This window comes from Cyprinodon tularosa, unplaced genomic scaffold (assembly GCF_016077235.1).
Source record: "Cyprinodon tularosa strain WSP-4 unplaced genomic scaffold, ASM1607723v1 ctg6, whole genome shotgun sequence".
Lineage (NCBI taxonomy): Eukaryota > Metazoa > Chordata > Actinopteri > Cyprinodontiformes > Cyprinodontidae > Cyprinodon > Cyprinodon tularosa.
The window spans coordinates 284,953-311,394 of NW_024039340.1; the positions used below are offsets into that span (position 1 = coordinate 284,953).

Below are 26,442 nucleotides of genomic sequence, written 5' to 3' on the forward strand. Positions count from 1 at the left end.
ACATGTAGAGTAATGAACATTACATTGTTTGCCTTTAATCTTAATTTAGTCATCAGTTTGTAGCACTGCTGCCTTGCTGCCTTGCAGCAATAAGGTCCTGGGTTTGATTGCCGGATTGAGTTCTCTCCAAATGAAGTTTGCATGTTCTCCCTGTGCATGTGTGGGTTCTCTCCAGGTACTCACAGTACAAAAACATGACTGTTAGGTTTATTGGCGTCTCTAATACCTCATTCCCACTGGCCAAAAGACCAGTTTAAACCCGGTGTTCTGTCAGATGAGCATATCCCGTCAGACCAGCATGCCTATAGTCAATACGCATGTACAAAACATCAGATTTGTATTTATTCCTTTAGTTTTGTATGAGAAAATACTCTTTAAAATACCTCAACGGGCATGTATCCCAGTAGTCATGTACAAAAAAAAAAAATAAATTTAAGGTTGCCATACACTTAAAAAAACACCAGAAAAATAAGTAATTAGATTAGTTTCTTTTATATGTCTAAAGGGATACATGCCCGTTGAGGTAGTTTAAAGTGTATTTTTTTTCTACAAAACTAAAAGGATAAACTAAAGGGATAAACTAAATGGATAATCGGGTATTGACTATGCGTATGCTGGTGTGACTGAACACCACGAACAATTGCCTTTAAAGGGGAAGACCGTTTTTTTTTTTACATTGGCCCCTTGATTTATGTTATTACATCATGTTCTACTCACCCATATTAGTTTTGTGTAATTTGGTCATTTGCTGTTCTGAAGATATTCGGTTTTGTTATATCCAAGTAACGTCTTCCTATGGGCAACGACTTGAAGGCACAAACTAAACTGTTCATAATTTGTTCTTTATGGTACGCCAGCATTCATAACATGTAGGCCAATCACTGTCCCCCAGACATCCGCGGTTATATGTCTTATGTTTATATTTTTAAACATAAAAAAGAATTTGAAAAAATCAAAGCGCAGCGTGTATGACGTCATCCGTGCGCTGAAACTAGTCGGGAGAAGAGCAAAAACATCTTTTCCTCTGAGAAAAGCCTCCAGAGCAGTGTTTTGCTCTTCTTTCAGTGAGGAAATACTCTGTAATTCCGATAAAACTTGCTCGATAGCCACGCTAACGCTAGTTTCATCTGCTGAAGCCACCATGTTCTTTAGACTGAACTGTCGCGCTTCTCGTTGCGTTACACCTCAACCCGCCTCAAAGCCAACGCTGATTGGATGTTCGTTTGGTGAACGGCTCCAAATTTTCTTTAACGGAAAGTCTCCAGACTGATCTGCGAGTGAAATCTTGAAAGCTCGCAAGATCAGGATGGTCTCACGAGGCTAGATCATCTGTAGTAGCACTAGACATCTTCCAGGCATGTGAGTAAAACTAGCTGCAGTTCAGTGGACAGGATGAATGAATGGTAGCCGGCGCACATGGATGACGTCATACACACTCCACTTTGTTTAAAAAAAATCTAAATACAAAAAATATAAACGTGGATGTCTGAGGAACAGTGATTAGCCTACATGTTATGAATGCTGGCGTACCATAAAGAACACATTATGAACAGTTTAGTTTGTGCATTCAACTCGTTGCCCATAGGAAGACGTTACTTGGATGTAACAAGACTCAGTATTTTTTTTGCCAGTGGGAAGGGAACCATATGCCGATTGTTATTGGGTCAACCCATGTTTGAAAAACAGGCGTAAACTATCGGTGGGAATTGGCATGTGTGTTGAGATACTTGGGTCATGATACCATTTTATCACAATATTGCAATATCACTATATATTTGTGATATTTTACTCAGCAATCAAAATGAAATGTATAGATAAAAAAAGGCAAGTGTTGCATATGTTTATCAGAATCAATGTTGTTTGGGGTTTGAGTCATTCCTTGTCTTCTACTGACTGCCTCAGCTACAGAAATGGTGCTGAACAACACCGCAAAAGGGATCCATGGCGCCATCTACAAGAATGGTGGTGCAGAGATACCTAATTTTCACTCATTGATTTTGATAAAAAAAAAATATATAGATAAAAAATGTAATCAATATTAGTACCTGAAATGTAAATAATATATCAAAAATCACAAATAGTTTTTTTTTTCCAACACCCCATTAACCTTTTCATGACATGAGGACCCAAATTTGGGTCATCAGCACTCGCCCCAAGATGGTTTTTAGACCTGTGACATATTATCTGGGGTCTTGCCTTTATTTTGATACCAAAACAATTAAAATAAACTCTGTAGTTCTTGAGATATATTCAATTCATTTCGGCCATGTTATTTTCAAGCATATTTCTCGAAAACAGGCCTAGTGTCCAAGAAGACCTGCTATTTTAAGTTGGAAAGAGGCTCAAATTGCCCTTAGCTGTGAATGTGTGCGTCCCTATGTGCCGCTGTGTGGCCCTGCAATAGAGCTCTTGACCCGTTCAGGGCACACCACACCTTTCGTCCACAGACAGCTGGAGATAGGCACCAGGCCCATCGGTAGCCTTAGGGCGAAGATGTTGTAGTCATTTCATTTTTATTTTTCAACCAAAGTGAAAAACAAAGCCATCCTGATGCACCTCAGCCCTCAGACAAAGGTCTCAGCATGTCTAATAGTGTATTTATATGAAATACATGCTGCAGTACTCATCTACAGGAACTCATCCTACACCTACACACTCAGATAGAGGCAATCCAAGGACACATATTCTAAAGGAGACACTTTCAGACCGTAGTGTATCCAATCCTGTTGTTTGCTAAATATGCCACGGCAGAGCTGAGCACACAGCTTCTGAAACACAAGGTAAAAATCCAAACCAATAGCAGGCAGGGTAATGATGTACTGATACCAGTACATCATTACCATGTTCTTTGAATTATTTATTATATATCCATAAAAGTGAACACATTTTTTCATTTCTATGTCACAGTGTGTTGATTAGGTAAAACTAATGTGTTATATTTCTTTATCAAGAAGGTGTTTTTTTATTATATCCAACTAATCAGAAATCCCTTAATAAAAAAACAAACAAAAAGAGGTGATGAAGATTTTCCTTAGAATTGAAACTAGCTTTATTCTAGGAAAAAATGTGTAAATCTGAACTCTCTTACAGCAAACTTATATTTACTTTTCATGTTCAACTTGTTTTCTGTTTAAACTGTATCGTTAAGATTTAAGGACTTATATTTTACAGATCCTATCTTCACATTCACAAAGCTTAGTAAACAAACTTAACAGTTCACTGATATGTGAAGTTCTCCTTGATCATCTTATCGGTAACGATCTACTGTGGCTGGTGCTGTAGGGGAGGCATTTGGTTTTATGATAATACGAGGATAATTGACTGCTTTGATAATATCCAAATGTTTGTCTGTCTGGGGTCGCACGACATTACAATTGTTTTCCATCTCAACCCATAATTTTTGTAATTCTTTCTTTTTTTGTCATCACAGTCATCACCTCAACTCTAAACAATTCAATGACCATCAAAGATAATCTCAGTGAATGTAATTCTTCAACAACTGACACACTGAGGCTGTGTCTGAACACCCTAATCACTATATAGGGCCCTATATAGTGGTTACGCCATAAAAAAAAAAAAAAAAAGTAATGAACTCGAAACTTCCACCAATGAACCTCGAAAAGTAGTGATCATCCACAGTCATTCGACAAGCAGATATATCCTAGATTGCTTTGCAAAAGCTCTCCTTGCAGAGTTTCATGGGATTTGTTGTGACAGTGACCTGCTGTAACAGCGGTGTCCCGATCCGTCCCAGAAGCACACTCCGTCCTGCGCATGCGCTTTCGGCTCATTTGTGCATCCAGATGTACATTTGGGTTGCCCTTCATTTTATTTTCTTTTTAAAGACCTAAATTACGTTTTTTTCTCCCCAAAAATAGTAAGCGTACTAAAATATAATATGTTAAATGTTAATAATGTAAAAGATGCCTTCAAATCCTTTCTGTTTTGTCATTTGTCTGTGCCCGATCTGCACCGGAATTGGGATCCTACGCTTCTTCCGCAAGCTAACTTTTACGGCTTTGGATTTAATCTCTTAAAACCCATCGGGTCGCCGGCGACCCGGTGGACGTTAAGTTGGGGTAATAACTCAGAATGCATAAAATTCCACCAGTGAACTTTTAGCAGCAGGCGGAGCTATTGCACGCAGCTCCAAGCTGACACCAAAAGTTCCAAACCCCACAGCTCTTGAACTGTTATAGCTAGAGGTCTGAAATTTTTTTTTGCATTTGTGGTTGAGATGATGTAGAACAAATATAATACAATAAAAGCTGCTTTTTCTCAAGAATTTCTTTATTACTGCTGTTCAAAAACAGACCTATCATTTCCGAGAAGAAAAAAACAAAAACTTTGAGTCATGTTTGAACTGATGAAGGTTGGTCTGTGTTCTACAGGTGCTGGTCATAAAATTAGAATATCATGAAAAAGTAGATTGATTTCAGTAATTCCATTTAAAAAGTGAAACTTGTATATTATATTCATACATTACATACAAACTCATATATTTCAGATGTTTATTTTGTTTAATTTTGATGATTACAAATGACAACAAATGAAAATCTCAAATTCATCATATCAGAAAATTAGAATATTACTGAAGACCAATAAAAACAAAGGATTTATAGAAATGTTGGCCAACTGAAAAGTATGAACATGAAAAGTATGAGCATGTACAGCACTCAGTATTTAGTTGGGCCTCCTTTGGCCTGTATTACTGCAGCAATGCGGCGTGGCATGGAGTCGATCAGTCTGTGGCACTGCTCAGGTGTTATGATAGCCCAGGTTGCTCTAATAGTGGCTTTTAGCTCTTCTGAATTGTTGGGTCTGGTGTATTGCATCTTCTTCTTCACAATACCCCATAGATTTTCTATGGGGTTAAGGTCAGGAGAGTTTGCTGGCCAATTAAGAACAGGGATACCATGGTCCTTCAACCAGGTACTGGTAGCTTTGGCACTGTGTGCAGGTGCCAAGTCCTGTTGGAAAATGAAATCTGCATCTCCAAAAAGTTGGTCAGCTGCAGGAAGCATGAAGTGCTCTAAAACTTCCTGGTATGTGGCTGCGTTGACCCTGGACCTCAGAAAACACAATGGACCAACACCAGCAGATGACATGGCACCCCAAACCATCACTGACTGTGGAAACTTTACACTGGACTTCAAGCAACGTGGATGAAGTGCCTCTCTTCTTTTCCTCCAGACTCTGGGACCTTGATTTCCAAAGGAAATGCAAAATTTACTTTCATCAGAGAACATGACTTTGGACCACTCACCAGCAGTCCAGTCCTGTTTCTCTTTAGCCCAGGCAAGACGCTTCTGACGCTGTCTGTGGTTCAAGAGTGGCTTGACACAAGGAATGCGACAGCAGAAACCCATGTCTTTCATACGTCTGTGTGTGGTGGTTCTTGAAGCACTCACTCCAGCTGCAGTCCACTCTTTGTGAATATCCCCCACATTTTTGAATGGGTTTTGTTTCACAATCCTCTCCAGGGTGCGGTTATCTCTCTTGCTTGTACACTTTTTTCGACCACATCTTTTCCTTCCCTTCGCCTCTCTATTAATGTGCTTGGACACTGAGCTCTGTGAACAGCCAGCCTCTTTAGCGATGACCTTTTGTGTCTTGCCCTCCTTGTGCAAGGTGTCGATGGTCGTCTTTTGGACAACTGTCAAGTCAGCAGTCTTCCCCATGATTGTGTAGCCTATAGAACTAGACTGAAAGACCATTTAAAGGCTTTTGCAGGTGGTTTGAGTTAATTAGCTGATTAGAGTGTGGCACCAGGGGCCATCAATTTTGAACCTTTTCACAATATTCTAATTTTCTGATATGATGAATTTGAGATTTTCATTTGTTGTCATTTGTAATCATCAAAATTAAACAAAATAAACATCTGAAATATATGAGTTTGTATGTAATGTATGAATATAATATACAAGTTTCACTTTTTAAATGGAATTACTGAAATCAATCTACTTTTTCATGATATTCTAATTTTATGACCAGCACCTGTAGTTACCCAATTTTAGATATATATTAGGAAAGGGTGTTAGATTTCAAATAATGTATTGCACATGTAATTTGGGCTCGCCGTTCCTAAGTCATTTGCTTTTCCATTTGGGTAGGCAAAATAGGCGAGGATTACCTAAAATGAGGTGGATATTAGGAGGTTAAACATAAACCTAGTCTTCTTGAGTTTTATGTTTTCCTTTCTTGTTGACATTATGGTATATAGTCCGTAATCTAAAGAAAGAAACAACTAACATGAAGATAAACATGGTTTAATCAGATTTTCCCGGACTGCTCAGTGCATTTCCGATGATGATGACAAGAGAAGCAGTTTAATGAAGAAAAAAGGATCAAAATTGTCTCACAAAAGTCATAAAACATTTTTTAAAGATGTGTATTAGCTTTCTTTAGTGAGTTAAAGAAAGAAATAAGTAATGCTAGTAGCATAATAACATTATTTATGAACACCTGGATGCATATCTGTTCGCGCAGGACTTATGCTTCCGGGACGGATCAGGCAGTCACAAACGGCGACAAATAATAAAGATGGCGCAGGCACTGTGCAGGGAGGTGGAGTTATGTGACCAACAAGGAGTGAAAAGTAGTGGTGATCTGTCTGAATGCCTGTCTGAACTCAGTTAATCTCAATTAACTGAGTTCACTATAAAGTCCATTATATAGTAGGGTGACCAAACGTCCGTATTTCCCGGGACATATCCGTATTTCACGTTCTGTCCCGGGCGTCCCGGGTTTTGTTTTTAGAAAGTGAGGAAATGTCCTGATTTTTTAAATTACCTTAATTGGACCATTAAATTTACAGGCGCTAGGGCACTGCGCACGATGCTGCGTGTGACGTAATCCCTGAGCCGCGTCAGTGCGGGCAGCCCTGTTCTTAATTAGAATATAGATAGCGTGGCTGTCAGTACGCCAACAACATGCAAAAGCACAAATGTATGTTTACCAACGATTTACTAAAGAGTTTTCCCGCTTTCAGACCGGGTCGAGACAAATGGGAGGCCTTGTGCACATATGTCTCGGTGTCCAATGGAGGTGCAAGGGATCTGAAAAGCCACCTGGACTCCGAAAGTAAAGATAGTCTATTGATATGTTTGTTCGTTTTTGGTACATTTTGAATAATTTTTGCTACACAAGAGGTATTTTTTGTTAATTAGCTCATTTGTTAATTTATTTTGTTAGATGTATTTCACCATAGTTTCCACAGTCGTGTAAGTTTAGATATGATTCCTGTGAGGGCAATCCACAATAATGCATTTTAAAATTTATTCAAATGTGTGTTTATGAAATAAAATTGTTCATTAAGGCTAAACCACACTGGTTAGATGAGAGTTAAATTACTTGTTTTCCTGCTTTTTTTCATGGGCTCTTCCTGTGTAGAATGGAAAGAAATATTCCGTTTGCTTCAAACGGCTGACATCAGTTACAAAATCACTGAAGAAGCCTCCATCATTTCAGAGCGGTTTGGGTGAAAGCATATTCATGGGGTTCACAGGCCACAGAAAAACAGAGCAAAAGGCCGATGTGTGTAGATAATCCCAGCAGGTGTTTTTTCTGCTTGTTTTTTGTCTGATTAGAGTCCAGGTTTAGCAACAAGAGCCTCCAGGTGAAGGTAGGCAAATCTGTCGGTTTCATAGGGATTAACATGGATTAATTAGTTGGAAAGCAATTTTAGAGGCGATCAAGCGTGTGTGTGTGTGTGTGTGTAAAAACTATGCTGATCTAATGCTGATGTGAATAAACACTTCTAAACGTAAACCAACATGATTTTCCCACTGCTTTGAAAAGCTCAAGTTTTTTTCTCCTATTTGACATTAACACTAGAACTCCCAAGGCCGTCATTTTGAAAGGTTTTAAAGTGAAAAAATTTGTTTACATTAATCTTATGTTGCTCATGTTAACTGACTTTTCCTGTTTATATATTTCCTTCGTTTTCACGTAAAAATAAATAACAAAATAAATAAAAAATTTATAAATGCTTCAGAATATTGATAAAAGCGATTCGGGTGGAGAAGGAGAGACCAACGAGCCGGAATGGGTAGGAATCGGCTCAGATTCTGAGGGTGAGTCCGAGGATGACCATCCACCCATTGGCAAAACGCAGACCAATCAGACAATAGAGAAACTTTTGTTAAAAGTTTGGATAGCACGGGAAATGTTCCGGGGAAATCAATTATTCAGTATAGTTCTGTTTCTCTGACTGTGACTAACTAGATGTGCTCTCTTCATCCTCTGACGTGGGGTCAGGCTCGGAGCTTATCTGCCTTGCTGTGTGTTTCCTGGACCGCCTATGGAGGTGGTTGAAAAGTTCCTTTTGTATCTCTGCTTATTTCTGTATGTCTGCTTCTGTCTCCTCTGCCGCTCACACTGAGCCTGGTTCTGCTGGAGGTTTCTCCCGGTTTAAAGGCAGTTTTTCCTCTCCAGTGTCGCTATAAGCATTAGTGGTGGAACGGCTCAAAAAATCCACGGTTCGATTCACGGTTTCGTGGTCACGGTTTTCGGTTCGGTTCGGTATATGTTTATTGTTACATCGAAAAAAATAAAAATTAATAAAAATTATAAAAATTAATAAATAAAGAAAATTAATGAAATTAATGAAAAATAAAATAAAATAATGAATTGTAATTATTTTTAATGATTCGTGGAAACCATGGATCATTTCCACATGTTTTGCTGCTTTGAATTTAATCATCTCGCGCATGCCCTCTACGATCTCCAAGGAACTCAGAGCGGAGCGGACGGGAGCCACAGCGGGGGCTGTAGGCTTTGCTTTGTGCAGGCGGTCTGGAGCGCAGCGGGGCGGAGCGCTGATGGAGTATGTGGGATTTCGGGGTTAGCATGACATGTTGGTCATGTTGCTGTTAGCATAAACAAAACGTGTTGCACAATGCTTGCACACTGTTGCACTTTTATCCACAGCTTTCTTTCCACCGTCATCGTAGGTCACTCTAAATGCAAAGTGGTCCCATACAGCAGACCTATAAAGTGCTGCTGGCGCGTCTTCCAACTCCTGTTCTTTCCCACTCGCCATTCCCACACAATTCTCTACAACAACTGATTTTTTCCCTGCTACACCCGGCTACGCTGCTTCGCTTCTTCTTCTTCTTGTTTACTACTGGTGGTTGGCTTTGGTCGCAGTACCGCCACCTTCTGCTCTGGAGTGTAAACGCTTCGCCTATGAGAAAAAGGAGCAGCGCATGAACCGAACGAAACACACGCGAACCGAACCGAGGCAGTCGAACCGAACGGTTCGGACGGTTTTCATAAACCGTTCCATCCCTAATAAGCATGCTTAGTGTGAGGGATTGCCTTTGAGTCAATGAGTCGATGCAATCAACTGGTTTTCCTTAGATAGAAAACTTTGAACCAATTTTAGTGGATGATCTGGTTAAATTGTATCTGTAAAGTGCCTTAAGATGAAAATTGTAATTTCAAACTTTAAACCTGTGAAGTAAAACAGTCTTATTTTACTGATTTATTTTCACTGACAAATTTAGACCACAAATAATAATAGCATACAATACAGCCTTTAAAAATATATATTAGACAAATTTGAGTTAATATCGCACACTAGAAGCATTTCAGTTGATGACATCATCACTACTCATGCGTTCCATTGGGAAAAGTCACCCGTCAAACTGACGGGCGTGGGAGTTTTAGCAGGATCCGATTTCTGGATCAGATATCTGGCAGTCCTAGTGTTAAAAAGCAATAGCTCTGACCAAATATCACACAACACTTTTCTTTTTTTTTTTTACCTTTTTTTAGTTTGTATTACATTATTTTGTCAGAAGGTCAACCGGCTCTTGAAAGGTCAGCAAAAGGTCGAAAACTAAACAAAGATATGGGTCAAATAAGCTAACTGCAACATGCAAACAGCTTACCAGTATATTCAAAATGCTATGCTGCATAGCCAGGCTTTCTTTCTCTCTTGTTTACAGGCAAAAAAAACCAAAATGATCCTGATTCAGTTTTATATCAGAATAAAAACAGAGTAAAAAGTTACAGAGAACTTTTATCTTACATTAAACAAAAAAGTATTTAATTCTCAATATGCAAAAGAGGCCTGAAGGTTTAAGGAATAAGGAAAAACATGTTTGCATACCAGGTAAAGGCTTGTTTCCCGTTTGCTAAACTGTCAGCTCTACAGGTTGGATAACCAAAGAGCTTAATAGTGAGCTATATTGGGATACTTTGTCAAATGCAAGAAGACAGACAGCTTGGCTTGAAGCAAAAACAAAATAATAAGAGCCTAAAGTCAGATTGTATCAAAGCCATTAAATAATTGAAATGCATGAAAATGGCTAGAGTGATTTAACTTCTCTTCACCTGTGATTGTGATCAATGTAAATCCCTGGTCTATCTTGGACAACCTACACAATCATTTGATGGGAATTTCATCACTCAGACAGGACGAGAGACATGGTGGCAAAATAAAACTAAATACAACCAATAAAGTGTTGGTGGAGCGTTGGCCTAGTGGGTTAGAGCAGTGTGCTTGGGCAAGGGGATGGGTTAAATGCAAAGGTAAATTTCTCTAGTGTGAGATCATTAAAGTTCAACTAAAAGCAAATTCTCTGAAATGCAAGGAGAACCAGCCCGGTTTGTCCTCGAATAAGTTTGTTTCGATGTGCCCAAGGCATAACTAGTAAGTGGGTCAGAATAGACATATATAGTTAATTAAACATTTCCATAAGCAGTATACTTATTTTGCAATGGTGTATAAAGTTATTAACAAAAATCCTTCAGCTCCAAGTAAAACACATTTAAGATAAATACTCTTGATTATACAAGTGAAACTCTAAAGCCTAAAAAAAATCTTTAAAGGAAAAGTTTTATATACCCAAAACTAATATGTTTGCAGTGATTTATTGAATTTAGCGTTAATCAGTAAAAAAATAAAAATAATATTTTTGTCATGATCACTGAGTCTGGGAGTGGCCATTTTTGCCCTACTATAGTAACCCCTCCCTCCTGCCATCTTCCGGCAGTGACGTCACGGTGCGGTAAGCCTAGCGCCATTCTCCCCGCTTTACAAGCAAAATCAATGGGAACTACTAGACACATCTGCAATCAACAACAATTATTGAAGATTTCCAGAGGACTTCACCATTGAAATTCACCAGAGCTATAGTGAAACTGACAATTCCCACGTGATTGGCAGTTGGATGTTCGAATACATCAAGTGAAAGGGAAAAAAACATGAGTTATTTCACCTTTCCGATTGGATCGCCAACTTGAAGAGGGAGGATTTGCCATCGAACTTCTGGCCAGAGAAAAAATATATAACATGCAGCCAACATTTTGTAGAACAATGTTTTCATGATGACTTGGATAATAGCGCGTTGTGACAAACACCAGATACAGCACTGGGACTTGATCAACAGCCGATACCGCACCATGACGTCACAAACCAGTAGGTGGCAGTAGTGTTCTTTGACAAACATGGATGCCTCCAGTAAAGCACATTCAAATGAAAATTACTCTTAATTAAACCTCTCATCATTTAATGAACAGTGTGTAATTTGATAATTAAAGTACTTTCAGAAGTTCAAATTCTGAATATGACCAGACTTTTTCTTTAATGACAGGTTGAAACAAGTCCAGATGTCTTCTGTTCAAGCACAGAGGATTGAATTCTGAATATGACCGAACCTTTCCTTTGAATAAAGTTTATGGTGTCTTGAAATGAACAAGTTACCTTTAGTTTAGTGTCAGGCATACGTTTGTGCTTATTACATGTAGTTAAATAAAGCTTTTTGGGATTGTTTTTAATGTATATCAGATTAGTTTTAATTGAAAGAATGACTTTTGCTTCTTTTTAAGGATTAATATATATATATCCCCAAAAATCAAAAGGATGAACCCAAACTTAAAAGGTAGTGAGAGCCTGGAAGGAGAGACATTTCATCATGACATAAACACAGTTTCTACCAACAATCTAAGCTACTGTAGGTATGACACTCTAGATTATGAAGAAAATAATAACAAAAAAATATTGAATTACATACTTTTTGGTGTTTTTTAAAAGGGTATGGCAATCTGACCTTACATTTTTTTTTGTACATGACTAAAGGGATACACACCCATTGAGGTAGGTTAAAGCCTATTTTCCATACAAAACTAAAGGGATAAACGCAAATCTAACATATTGCGCATGCGTAGTGACTATTGGCCTCGTGAGACCATCCTGATCTCGCAAGCTTTCAAGATTTCACTCGCTAATCAGTCTGGAGACTCTCCGTTAAAGAAAATTTGGAGCCGTTCACCAAACGAACGTCCAATCAGCGTTGGCTTTGAGGCGGGTTGAGGTGTGACGCAACCAGAAGCGCGACAGTTCAGTCTAAAGAACATGGTGGCTTCAGCCGATGAAACTAGCGTTAGCGTGGCTATCGAGCAAGTTTTATCGGAATTACAGAGGGCGTTTCTCAATATGCGTTCTTGAGCGTTCTCGTGTGCTTGTGTACTCGTGACACGTCATCAGCCTCAGCCTGAGTACCGTTCCAATTCTCGAGAACGCCAGATCAAGAACGCATCAAATCCCCGGATGTTGTTCTCACCCCGCCCTCTTTATCGAGCATGCATCAGAGCAGACTTGAGCGTTCTTTATACTGACCGCTTCCCCAGAATGCCCCGCGGCCGCAGCTTGATTCGAGACAGCGCTCACAGTGTTAAGTTAAACATTCCCTTTTCTGCTGCTGTTGTTCTTCAAAAGTACGTTTTGAAATCGTTTGAGGCGATAACATTATACATTTAAGCCTCCCTGTGTGGTCTGTTTACAGAGTTAGTGCGAAATCAAAAAAAAAAGTCCGACGTTGAGTGTACCAGAGGGACCAGCAGACCTCCGAGGGTAACCGCAGCCAGGGCTAAATTTACCACGTCTGTAGTGCACTTCTCTCGGTCTAGTTATGTGTGAACTACCGCTCGTTCTGATGGCGGTTTTTTGCGGTTCGGTAATTTTTTTTAATGTTTTTTAAGCTTTAGAAATTAAAAATATTGTTTTCAAAATATTTTGTGTAGGGAATAAATAGTTTTGACTGTTAAAGAAATGCTAAACAATGTTGCATGTGATGACGTCACGAGTACGCTTCTGCTCCAATCCACATACGTGCTTGCGTGCTCGCTTTCTCGTCAAGTCCGATCTTCCTGCGTTCTCGCCAAGAACGGACTTGACAAGAACGCGAGTACATACTCGTGAATTGAGAAACGCCCAGAGTATTTCTTCACTGAAAGAAGAGCAAAACACTGCTCTGGAGGCTTTTCTCAGAGGAAAAGATGTTTTTGCTCCTCTCCCGACTGGTTTCGGCAAGAGTTTGATCTATCAAATGGCTCCTCTTCGTCGTCGCTCTGTTAGAACGTCATATGCTTCGTTGATCTGATTGGTTTATTTGGCCCGTCTATCACCAACATAGGCCAATCAGCTAACTTTTCGCCCCTTCCCAAAATTACTTCAACGGAAGTTTTCCAGATGGATATGCGGAGCATATCCAGCTAATCCATCTGGCGGAGTCAGGTTAAGTGACAATGGGTATGCTGGTCTGACGAGGTATGCTGATTTGCCTGATGCTGACCTCCTACACACCAGAGAAGTGGTACCAACTCCTCACGAAGGAAAGCAGCAGATGGTCGTCCCAAAAAGCTCAATTATGGTATGACTGTTGTACCCTTATTTACCATCTGCATCTCATTGTAACGTAAACAACAGGAGAGAAGTCTTGTAGTGCTATAAGCCATGGTATTCATTTTGTACATCAGGAAATAAAGTCCAGGCTGGTTAACTTTGGACACTGATGAAAGAAGATGAGATTTTGGAATAAAGAATTTAAAAAACATTGTAAATAGGTGAGTGGCTGTCGCTACGTCTCTGCATGTGCTGACAATGGAAGAACAGGGTGAGTTTGTGGGGGAACGATGTTCAAGAAATGATTTCCTGTTAGTATCTTTTGCATAAAACGACAGAAGTAAAACAACAAAAATGGCCTCAGGTCAACTGAGCTAAGTCTATGAGCAGTACTGCTGCATATTAATAAAACATGGACTGGGAGTTTTTCGATTTCAGTGCTCTGTACTCAGTACACATGTGAATGTATACACTCGTCTATGTCATTTTCTTTTCAATTACACTTGCATAGTATGATGTAAGCCCATGCCTTATACACGCGTTTGTAAGAAGCAACCAGATCAAGGACAAATCAGATCCAAACACACTGGCCAGAAGTGAAGTAAACAGATTTAAAAAATCACACACAGACCAAATGGCAAAGAAAAGTCATGAAGAATAATGCAGACCATAATATACCCAAACACACACACACCCAACCATACACACCCTCACAAACACACACACATTGTCTCTTTTGCTCTTTTCTTTTTGTCTCACCCCAGTATATACAATCACACACCCCGTGGCAGCAGCCGGTGTGTGCGCGTCTCTCTTTATGAAATCACAGAGGGTCTGACCGCCTCATAGTAATTATGCTAATTGCCTGGATGCCCTTGCCTTTATTTATGCGGGGCTGGTAAGATAAATAAGAGGAAATTGCTTTGGATCTAACTGTATTCATTTCAGCATGCTAACTAGAACACTAATGCCGCTCTCACTGTTTGCAAGGGTGGGTGAGTGTGTGTGTAACAAGGAGGCAACTGAGCTGGGCTGATGGGGGTCTTTTGTTCACAGATATGTTTACCTCTTAGAAATTCAGCAGGTAATTGCAATTTTGATTCTATATTTCCTTTCTCTGTGTGCAGGGGGCGGTGGGGGCTTTGATGAGTTTTGTTTGTCTGACACCAACTTGGCAGGTGAGCAGACCTGTCAGAGAATATCTGCTCTGACTGTCCTCTGCAAACAATCCCATTTCTTTTTATTTATATCATTTTTATAATATGACTGATTGTTTGATCCTTGATCTTCAAAACATTGTCACGGAAATATTTAAGAATTGTACAAGAATAAATAGAACAAATTTAAAGGAGAAGGTTTCAGTGCTTTTAGTGGAAATATTTTAAACAGAAAGTTATGATTGCTTCTAGTTATGATCAATGTTTTGGCAGCTGTTTACTAAAGGAAACATTTTTCTTTAACAGCGTTCCCTGTGACTAACTGGATGTGCTCTCTTTCATATAAACTGGCTCATAGCTCAGCTGCTTTACTGTTTCTTTCCTAATCAGAGCCATTTATGGAGCTAGTTTACCATAGATCTTTTTTTTTTTAAATAGAAAGTATTTATAGATCAGTACTTCTATGTTTCTTTTCTGTCTGTTTCTGTCTCCTTGAACACCACTCGGCCTCAGCAGATGGCCGCTCACACTGAGCCTGGTCCTGCTGGAGGTTTCTTCCTGTTAAAAGGGAGGTTTTTCTCTCCACTCTCGCTGCATGCATGCTCTGTGTGTAGGACTGCAAATTTCTACTGTCAAACTTCTACTGTTGCCACTTGTTCATCCAGGAGAAGCGAATCATGCAGAGTGAAAGAGTTGACGCAATCAGCTGGTTTTCCTTAAACAGAAAACATTTACCCAGTTTGACTGCATGATCTGATTGAACTGTCTCTGCGAAGGGCTTTGAGATGATGTGTTGTGCTCTATAGAAATATACTAAACTCAATTGAAATAAAAACATAAAGCTATTAATAAATCAAGTATGAGTTTAAGAGGGTTTCCTCATCAATCAGTGTTATTTCAACCATTTATTTATGTTTTTTTTCTGTTAAGAGATGTAGGGTGTTTTTTTTCTCTACATTTAAATGTTACTGGCTGCCATGGTTCAGTGAAAATAAAATTAATCTTGCAATTTAAGGTGTCTCACCTACCACATGCATATGTGCCTTAAGTGAGGCATAGCATGACTAGGAGTGTGAGAGAAATTCAGACCATTCAGCATTATTTGTGGAAAATGTTTTGGAATGAATTACTGTGTTTAAATTTTAAATATCACAAAGCAACCATTTCTAAAGGGCTGTTTACACTTTTATATGTAACAATATATTCATAAAGACCATGCAAACTGTGACAGTAATTACAGCAGAATATACAACAAACCAATGGAGGATTGCTTACTTACCGTAATTGATTTATATTCTGTTATCGTTTCGTATTGTTTAACTTTAATTACGTTTGAGACATCATGTTTGAATTTAACTATGTTATGTAGGTCTTTTTTGTATCTTTATCTTGGAAATGTAAGGTGACCGTCTTTCTGCATGGAGTTTGCATGTTCTCCCTGTGCATGCATGGGTACTCTCCAGGTACTTCTGTGTAGGTACCAGATATACTCTGTTGGTCAGATCTGCTCAGGGCCCTGAGCAGATCTTTCTTATGACGTCAACATATGGCAACTCCACTCGGACAAACTGTATTTCACCCGTTTTTTTAAGGATCAAATCTCTTTTGAAGTTTCAGCATATCATTACCTATATTTGCTAATATTTTACATTTAATTGGTGATCTAAAGTACCCGAAAGTAGAAAACAAGGAAATTACTGTGTTCTAAGACTGAGCTCTGCCATTTAACAAGGTGACAAAAAAAGTTGCAGCTTATTTTTATTCTCTTTATTAAGATCTGAGGGCAGGGAGGACAAATGGGACGTCTTTAAAAATGACTTTTGATGAGCTTTTAGACAAATAAAACAGTTTTTCTACTTGTGGAAAATGAACGGTTTTTGTTGACACGAATTTAAAAGTAGTGTAGCTTAAAATGGCTAACTGACTTAGTTGTTATCTTATGAGCTAGCCACAGTGCTACCCAGCTCTTTATACCATAGGCTAACAGTTACTTTGTTCACCATAAAGATTTTTTTCAGTTTTGTTATCGATAAGGTAAAAGTGGATCGCTCATTAGACACCACAGACGCTCCCCACTCGGCACACTGACGCTGCTTGATATTATTTTTTTCTGGGTAACCACAATGTTTTACATCATGTGGCAACGTTCAGCCAATCATGTAGCGTAATGTCAGTGCATGAAGCAGCACCCCGAGCAGATCTGGTATCTACACCGGCTTCCTCCCACAGTCCAAAAACATGACTGTTTGGTTAATTGGCTTCTCTAAATTCCCCTTAGGTTTGAATTTGTGTGTGAATGGTTGTTTGTCAGGGATAAGTGTGACGAAAAATGGATGGATGGGTGGATGGATGGTGACCCTGAGAGTTTAGCTATATTTTATGCAGCTTCTTTGAAATAATACGTCTTTAAATGTTAAAACTGTCCAGGGACATTAATTATACCACAACTCCTTCCACTAAATAGGAAAAATTTATAAAGCAACAAGACATCCAATATTTCCTGTAAACAGAAGATTAAGTTCCATTTCTAATACTGACAGAAATATGACAGTTCCGCTGTGCATAAAGCATTGCTTAATAATTCATATTCAATATGCAATTAAAACATTTAGGCCAAATACTGAAGCTAGTGTTTCTCATTAAGCCAGTTATTCACACAAACAATCCTTGTTCCTGGTCTTAGCTCCTTCCTAACTAACAGCATTATTAAGATGGCGTTTATTGTGGCGACAGCTTAAAAATTTTTTTTACAATTATTTTTTTCTAAGTAACTGAGTTAGTATCTTAAAGCTACCTACTGCAGCCTTCATAGCCTGATAATCACACGTGGCTTTGATCATAATTGTATTTTTTTAAGCAGTTATATTGACCATAAGAATGTTTTCAAGCATCAGCCCCATTAACCACAGCTTCTTTCTTCAAGCATGATCATAAAAATATGTGTGACGGGTTTATGGACTTCTGAAACAGCAGCCAAATTTATTTCCACAAGAATGAACTGGATTCATTTAATTCAGTTAAAACTTTTTAAAACTTTCTAATGCCACTTGAAATAAAAAAAGAACAACTTAATAATAAATACAAGAAAAACCTGGTTGCGACAAATTTACCCAAATGTTTATTTTAACCTAAACCATTATTTTCTGGCCCAGGAGAAATGTTTCAATTTTTTTTTTTTATTCCATAAAGGACGAAAACTAAAAACACTAAAATGAAACACATAAAAACGGATCTATTATTAAAATCTACCGAACTGAATTCACCAACTTTGCTCCCGACTCAAAGTGTCACCATAGCTTCTAATTTCATTGTAGTTGAACCCCCAAACATTATCCGGAGATATGGTGCTACTGGTGCTTTTGTTGATGTGGGAGAAACTATGGAGGCATTGCAGAGACAAGGGGGGACAGAACCGAGAACAGTTTTTTTTTTTTAAAACTGAAGGAACTCCTCTGCTTGGGTAGTGTGTCATGGAGAGGGTGTGAGACATTGTCCAAGATGGACTTGTTAGGTTTATTATTTATACATTATGTGCATTGTTATTCTGTTAGTCAGATTAGACAGAGTAGATGGCCTTCCTTCACATGGTGGATGTCATGGTGTGTACGGAGGTCATCTAATCAGGACAGCCTTCGTGTCTTTAAGAATACACAGGATATGGGCACATCTTGGAGCCGGTCTGATAGAGGAGAGCTATCTGTAACCCTGAAGTATAGAAGCAAGCTGCATGAAGTTCAAGACATGGATGGCGTGTCAGTTTCTGATACGGACAGCAAAGCATCCACCTGATGCAGCACATAGAATCACAAGGTATAAGAAGCAGGAGATGACCTTGTTCGGGGCTCAAACTTTGCCGGACGCTCGCGGACGTGATTTTTGAGACCACAGCTGTGCAAGCTCCAAGCATTTTCTCTGTCCTGTAACGACCTGATCTGGAATAAACTCTGTAACTTTTTTACTCCGGTTTTTATAGTCCTTTCTTATATGGTTTTACCCAGTTTGAGTTAAGAGTAGTAAATAACTTGCTCCCAGGAAAAGAACCGGTGAGGAGGCCCACGGGGCGCTACAGCCTTTTCTTCCAAGGGGACAAATCCTCCTCATTTTAACAGACTGAAGCCTGGACAGCATCCTGGACAGAGAGGAGGATGCTATGCATACAAATATGTGGCAGCCGGACCTTGGGGTGATTTGCCACTAACTTTTTATTTGGACAACATGAAGGATTGTAAATTCAATGAACATTATCTATCCAGTCAATAGTTTTCTGCATGGCTAAAACCAGAACCAGGGAAAGTTTATATGGCACGATGGCAATCAAGGCAATGGAGTCAAAAATTTGGAGCGTCAAAATGAAGTCACGGAGAAGCAGCGGGTATTTCTCCGTTCTGTCCTCCCTTGTCTCTGCAACGCCTCCACAGCTTCTCCCACACATGGCAATAACTATGACCTGGATGACTGAGAACCTTCACCAGCATATGGACAATGTTGACATTTATACATTAATTTGCTCTCTTTTGCACATTGGTATTATTACTTTTTTTTAGATCTGTAAATATATATAATATGCAAAAAAAAAAAAAAAAAAAATATATATATATATATATATATATATATACATATATATATATATATATATATATATATATATATATATATATATACGTTGTATTGTATTTCATTGCGTTGTATTGTATTTCTTTAGATGGTGAATGTGTGCAATATGTCGTTTTTATACCTGGAGCGTGTAACGGAGATAATTTCCCCCTGAGATCATTAAAGAATTTCTGATTCTAATTTTATTGGCTCCGCTATCTGGACGGAGCCATTAATGGTTACTGAGAGCTGTTGGGTACATTTAAAAAAATAGTTAATTATTTAAATGTTCCTATTTATGACATGGTAACAATTGTAAGACCAATGACAGAATGATTTAAGATTTTTTTAAACCAATTCAGGCCTTAATTTTATATTGAATAATTTAATGCATTTTTAAGTTTTGAAGAATCTGCGGAAACCCTGGTTTTAAAGGATATCATCAATGTCACATGATGAAAAATTAGATCAGAAGTTATAATAGAACCATGTAAAGTACACCATGCTGCTGCATTAGTTGGTTTCCAATGATTTGGGAGAGCCAAGTAGGAACATCGAAAGGGTGAAAAATCATCCATATTGGGTCTAAATTTGTGCAAAAAGGACTCTCTGCAATCTGTCATCCTTCAAAAGCCTGCACTAAACTCAGGAGAGTAAAAAGTACATTTTGTGTTTGTGATCCATCAAGAAATCCTCATCGTCTGACAGGTTTTTGTGTTACCCTGAGGTTGTCATGAATCTAGGATAGATGGACCCAGTATTCAGGAGAGACAGTCAGTAGGAAAGTTCAAAAGGTTTATTAAAATAAAAACAGGCGCAGGCGGGGGGGCGGGGCACCGCCCAATCTCAGACACTCTGGTTAAACAGTCCAGACCAGGAGTGTCCCCAATGCTGCAGTCCCAGAGGTGATGCTGGAAGCCGATCCTGGTCAGGGATCCAGAACAGACAGGAACAGACAGAAACAGGCAGGATCCAGATCAGGCAGCAGGATCCAGACTTCCAGGCATCCACAGGCTTCCAGGAGGGTTCAGAGTCTGACTGGGACCAGAAGCATGACCAGGTGGTCACGCACAGGAGCAGACAGGATCAGGTGCAGATGAGCAGGCACAGTGGAAGAGGGTAGCCGAGACAGGACGTAGGAACCGGAACTTGAAGCAGACTTTAAACTGGTCTCCACCCTGGAGCCAGGCTTACTTAGATAAAAACTGAACCCCTCCCCCATAATGAGCCAAAAACCCAGAGGACTCCGCAGGGGAGGAACAGTGGACGATCAGGAGACGAGACAAACACTAAAACCCTCTTTCCACTGGCAGCTAGGATCCAGGACATGAACCAAATAAAAACTGAACAGAAAGACTGACAGAAAGACAAGCAATGATCTGGCCCTGAATGCTCAGGCTGAACTGAATAAAAACCAGAGGAAACAGGTGAGAGGAATAAATTATAATTGAGGCTGGGAAGGAAGAGGGCAGGTGAGAGGAATTACTAATTAGGGGAGAGCAAACAGGCCAGATCATGACAGAGGTATCACTATACCCAGCGTACAGCTTGACATTAAAACCCAGTTTCCTGCTGCAGACCAAGAACACCTGCCACACATTTATTCCTCAGAGCTCAAGTTTAATTCACAATCATTTTTATGGGCTGCAAGTCCGGATTGCAGCCTTTCAGTTGCATCTGATCAGTTAAGACATACCTCAAAACATACCTTCCTGATATGATACTGCTATCACACTTTAAGATGAAATGGAGTTCAGAGATACTAATCGACACAACTAGGGGTCAGTTTTTAGTAAATTCTGCATCACTTTGCTGAACAGAGAGGAAATGTCCCTAATGTCCCCTGGTATTCCCGTGAAGCTGCTCAGAGGACAACTCTGATACATAAACACACCATGCAGACCTAAATGCCAAGAAAACAACAACAGAAGGAGGAGGAAAAAAATCCAAATGCTCATACGCATTGCCACACACGCAATAACGTCTAAATCTGGGCATTAAGACAGTAAAAGAAAGAATTGCAATTGATTAGTGAGCGCTGCTGAATGGCCTGCTGCCTGTGCCTTCCACCTCCTGTAGATTACTGCATCGATCGCTCTTACACACACTCACACACACACACACACTCACACACACACACACACACACACACACACACACACACACACACACATAACACAGAAACAAACTCACATTACAAGAGATGAGGCTATCTTTTAACCATTCAGAATGCTTGGCTTAAATGTTACTGTCTAGCGCTTTGCCTCTTGTTGACTAATGGAACAATAGACTGTATGCGTTTGTGTGTATAAGAGGGAGAAAAGTAATAATGGATGGAGGGGGGGAGTAACGAAATGAGGGGAAGGAAAGAAAATTTGAGACAGGGTGATATATGGGTAAAAATACGAAATAAAGAATCAAGACATAAAGAGAAGAAGGAACGGAAAAAAGGAAAGGGACGTGATTAAAAGCAAAGAGAAGCAAGAAGATGAATTGAAGAAAAGAAACCACTTCAAGTGCAATTAAGGAAAAGGTTCTGCTGGAAAAATTGAAAATATAACTAAATTGATTAAAGAGGAAAAAATAGCAACATCAGAGAGAGCAGACGTTCCAGTGTTTGCCTGTGCTTGGATGGAGTATTCTCAGATCAACCATTTTCTGCTCGTTTAGCTCGGTTTTACTTTCCGATCCGACCCTCACCACAGGAATTCAATCTCAGCAAAACGCAGATCCATTAAAGAGTTACTACTGCTTTTATTAAGAAGCTGATTGAAGTTTGAACAAAACTCCATCTTTATTTTTCTGAAATGTGTAAAAAGTTAATTGATATATACAGTACATATAATCTTGTCAGAAGAAAACATCTAAATATCCATCTGGATGATATTGGCTTTAATTGCTCTTCCTGCTAGATGCCATCAAAAGTGCTGTATTTGCTGCAGCCAGCAGAGGGCTGCGTGTATTGGAGTTAACGTAATGCATGTGCACAAAACACAGGTTGGGGGCGATATTTTTCATTTTCATACACTTTAGAGATTCATTTAACAAAAGTAGTTCCTATTGACTGAAAACAACAACGAAAAAAGCATAATCTCGATGCTTATTGCATCTGTGAAAAATATCTGGACATTAGGACAGGAATGCAAAAGATTTTACAGAATAAATGAGAAAAAAGGTACAAAGCAAAAACAGCAACTATGTTCAAATCATGGATCTTATGTTTCTGCATGTTATAACACACTTCCACCTATTTGCAGATCACATTTTATTGCTTAGGATTGGATCGAGTTCTAAAGAATCAAATTATTGGAATTGATAGATTTGTTTTTTAGAAGTCAAGTGATAGTTTGTATGGTAAAAAAAAAAATCTAATTTACAAACAAAGCTGAATCCAAATTATTAGTAATTTTTAGAACTGGGATTCAAATTCTTCACATTTGAATCAAGAATTAAAATGATGACTGTATTATTAGATTGAATCAAAATCCCTCCATCCATTGTCTGAACAGGGAAGTCAAAGACTTTTTACATCCCATAGATGGTGGGATGACGCGTCTCTAAATGATCCCGTCTGCAGGAAAACCGCACTGGAGGGATGCAAAAAAAAGCTCCACATGCAAAAAAAAGGAGCAGACAAATGTGAATGTTTCCCACTGCACGCAAAGAAAGATTTCATCATCTGAAATGCTCATCTGAAAATATTCAGAAAGCAGGCAGTCCGGGGATCAGGAAAAATTTACTGATCCCAATTTCTACATTAAAAGACCCAGTCTTGAACTAGAACTGATACATCCTCTGGTTCTCTGTCTTTTATGTCTCATCAGTCTAAAGAAAAAACCTGTTGTCAAGACTTGTTGGTAATTTTAGCTCCATGTAGCTTTTAAAGAGTTGATGTGCCAAATCAATTTTAAACATTTAGCCATGTTATACTGCTATTCCTGCATACAATCCATCTCTAAACTAACAATTATCTTGATTAATGCATCTCGGATTAATCCTCAATAGTTCAGAGCAGCAGCACCCCTCGCTGCCCTGTGAAAACAAGCAGCTGGAAAATATCTAGGTAAGAAGTTCCCTCCAGAAAAATAAAAAAAGATACCTGAACTGCGCTGTGCGTACACTGTAAGTCAACATCCACTTTAAAGGAGCAGTCCGGTCATATTATACTTTAAATATGAAATTATTACATACTGTTCAATAAATGATAAGAGTCTATAAGAGTAATTTTCATTTGAATGTGCTTTACTGGAAACATCCATGTTTGTCAAAGAACACTACTGCCACCTACTGGTTTGTGACATCACGGTGCGGTATCGGCTGTTGATCAAGTCCCAGTGCTGTATCTGGTGTTTGTCACAATGCGCTATTATCCAAGTCATCTTGAAAACATTCTTCTTCCAAATGTTGGCTACATATTACGTGTTTTTTCTCTGGCCAGAAGTTCAATGGCAAATCCTCCCTCTTCTAGTTGGCAATCCAACGACCAACCCGTCCGTGGAGGATCAGGAATCGGAAAGGCGAAAAAACTCTTTTTTTTTCCACTATTACCCGATGTATCCCAACATCCAACTGCCATGCACGTGGGCATTGTCAGTTTCACTATAGCTCTGGTGAATTTCAATGGTGAAGTCCTCTGGAAATCTTCAATAATTGTTGTTGATTGCAGATGTGTCTAGTAGTTCCCATTGATTTTGCTTGTAAAGCAGGGATGGGACGATTTATGAAAACCGTCCGAACAGTTCGGTTCGACTGTCTCAGTACGATTCGCGTGTGTTTCGTTCGGTTCATGCGCTGCTCCTTTTTCTCATAGGTGAAGCGTTTACACTCCAGAGCAGAAGGTGGCGGTACTGCGACCAAAGCCAACCAGCAGGGAAAAAATCAGTTGTTATGGAGAATTGTGTGGGTATGGCGAGTGGGAAAGAACAGGAGTTGGAAGACGCGCCAGCAGCACTTTATAGGTCTGCTGTATGGGACCACTTTGCATTTAGAGTGACCTACGATGACGGCGGAAAGAAAGTTGTGGATAAAAGTGCAACAGTGTGCAAGCATTGAGCAACACGTTTTGTTTATGCTAACAGCAACATGACTAACATGTCATGCTAACCCCGAAATCCCTTATACTCCGTCAGCAACCCCCGCTCCGCCCTGCTGCGCTCCAGACCGCCTGCACAAAGCAAAGCCTACAGCCCCCACTGTGGCTCCCCTCTGAGTCCCTTGGAGATGGTAGAGAGCATGCGCGAGATGATTAAATTCAAAGCAGCAAAACATGCGGAAATGATCCAGGGTTTCCGCGGATCATTTAAAATAATTACAATCCATTATTTTTGGGGGGATTTTTTCATTAATTTCATAAATTTTTATGGGATTTCGGGGTAACAATCAACATATACCGAACCGAACCGAAAACCGTGACCAGAAACCGTGAATCGAACCGAACCATGGATTTTGTTAACCGTTCCACACCTATTGTAAAGTGGGGAGAATGGCGCTAGGCTTACCGCACCGTGACGTCACTGCTGGACGATTGCAGGAGTGAGGTGTTACTATATTTGAGCAAAAATAGCCACACCCGACCTCAGTGATTGCGACATAACTTATTTTTATTTTTTTGCTGATTGACCCTAAATTTCTTAGATCACAGCGAACGTATTAGTTTTAGGTATAAATAATGATCCATTGATCATTCCTTTCTGACTGGACTTTTCCTTTAATTAATCAGGGAGAAATAACACTGATTTCCTCTTGAAGTTCTAACAAAGTGGCTCTTTTAGCAGCTTATCCACAGAGCAGCAATTCTCTTTTTAGCATATTTCTAAGTCATGAAAATCTGATTCTTGGCTTTGAGAGGTCTCAGACTTCAGAGGTGGTGTGGCGACGTCATGAAATAGGCAGCATGCTGACAGGTGAGGCGGCTTTGATTGGAAGGCCAGTGTTTGTTTTCAGGGTTGCAAGAAAATAAGTATTTAGTTTAGTTTAAAGGTGACATTGAAAGCAGGAAATAAAGTAGGACCTTCAGCTCACTGTTGTATGACAATACACTGCTAAATTATCCAAAACAGGATTTAAATTTAAAAACATGTAAATTTGTATTTATTTATGTAGATGTTCTTAATTTTCTCTTCTGTCTTTTTAGTGACAGATTACTTGAGAAAATGCTGAAAGTTTTGCGCAGAGAAAGTGACAACATATAAAGAGTGGCAACCAAACAGGACTGGATGCAAAGGGTTACTTCTAACTGTCGTATAGATGATGGTTTAGATGTTATGATGGAGACTTTGGAAAAGTTTAGTTGATCTTGCCCGAATACCGGGTCCTCTGTTCTGAGTTTTAGCAATTTACCCTTAATTTGAGTGGGTAAATAAGATGATCTGCCATTGGAATGAGTATGTTCAGCCTTGAAATAAGATAATTAGATATCATGCACTTGAAATAAGGGACAGCAGGTGTTTTTTTTTCTTATTTTAAATGTATATCGTCTTGTTCCATTGGCACAGTCGCTCACTTACTTAATTTTAGAAAAATGTACCTAATAAGATTGCATTTTTTTTACAGTGCAGCTAAATAATGTAGCAAAACTATATACTCAAAGATCAAGCAATTAAATAGTTGATCTAACTGAAATGGGAATAAAACGCTATCTGTGCAGCCTGCAGCTGAGATCTAACTCTGCCATGTTGTTCTACTTAAGAGCAGAGCTTCCTTATTCCCAGCAAATGATCTGACAAGCAATATCAGGAGCCGTGTCTGCAAAGGTCAGCTGGCACACAAACTGACACACACACACACACACACATCCTTAAAGGGGTTAACAGGCAGACACACCATCTCACTATCACTGCTGAACCTAAAAGGTCAACTTCATGCTCATTGGTGATAAAACTATTAAATTAACCAATCAATAGAGAAGGGAAGCAGGAAAAGGAAGCTCTTGGGATGAAGAATGGTTAAAGCAAACGCGGTGGAAAAATTGTGAGATGGCAATTGAAAGAAGGCCAAGAAAAAGAGAAGAAAAAGAATGAAGGGGAAGCAGGGAAGAAGTCAGAGGTAATAGCCAAACGA

General features: G+C 39.2%; 1 protein-coding gene across 1 annotated transcript in view; it reads right to left on the reverse strand.

Annotated features, from left to right (window-relative positions):
* LOC119797819 (neuronal PAS domain-containing protein 3) overlaps window positions 1-26,442 on the reverse strand; it is a 464,035-nt gene that overhangs the window by 146,284 nt on the left and 291,309 nt on the right.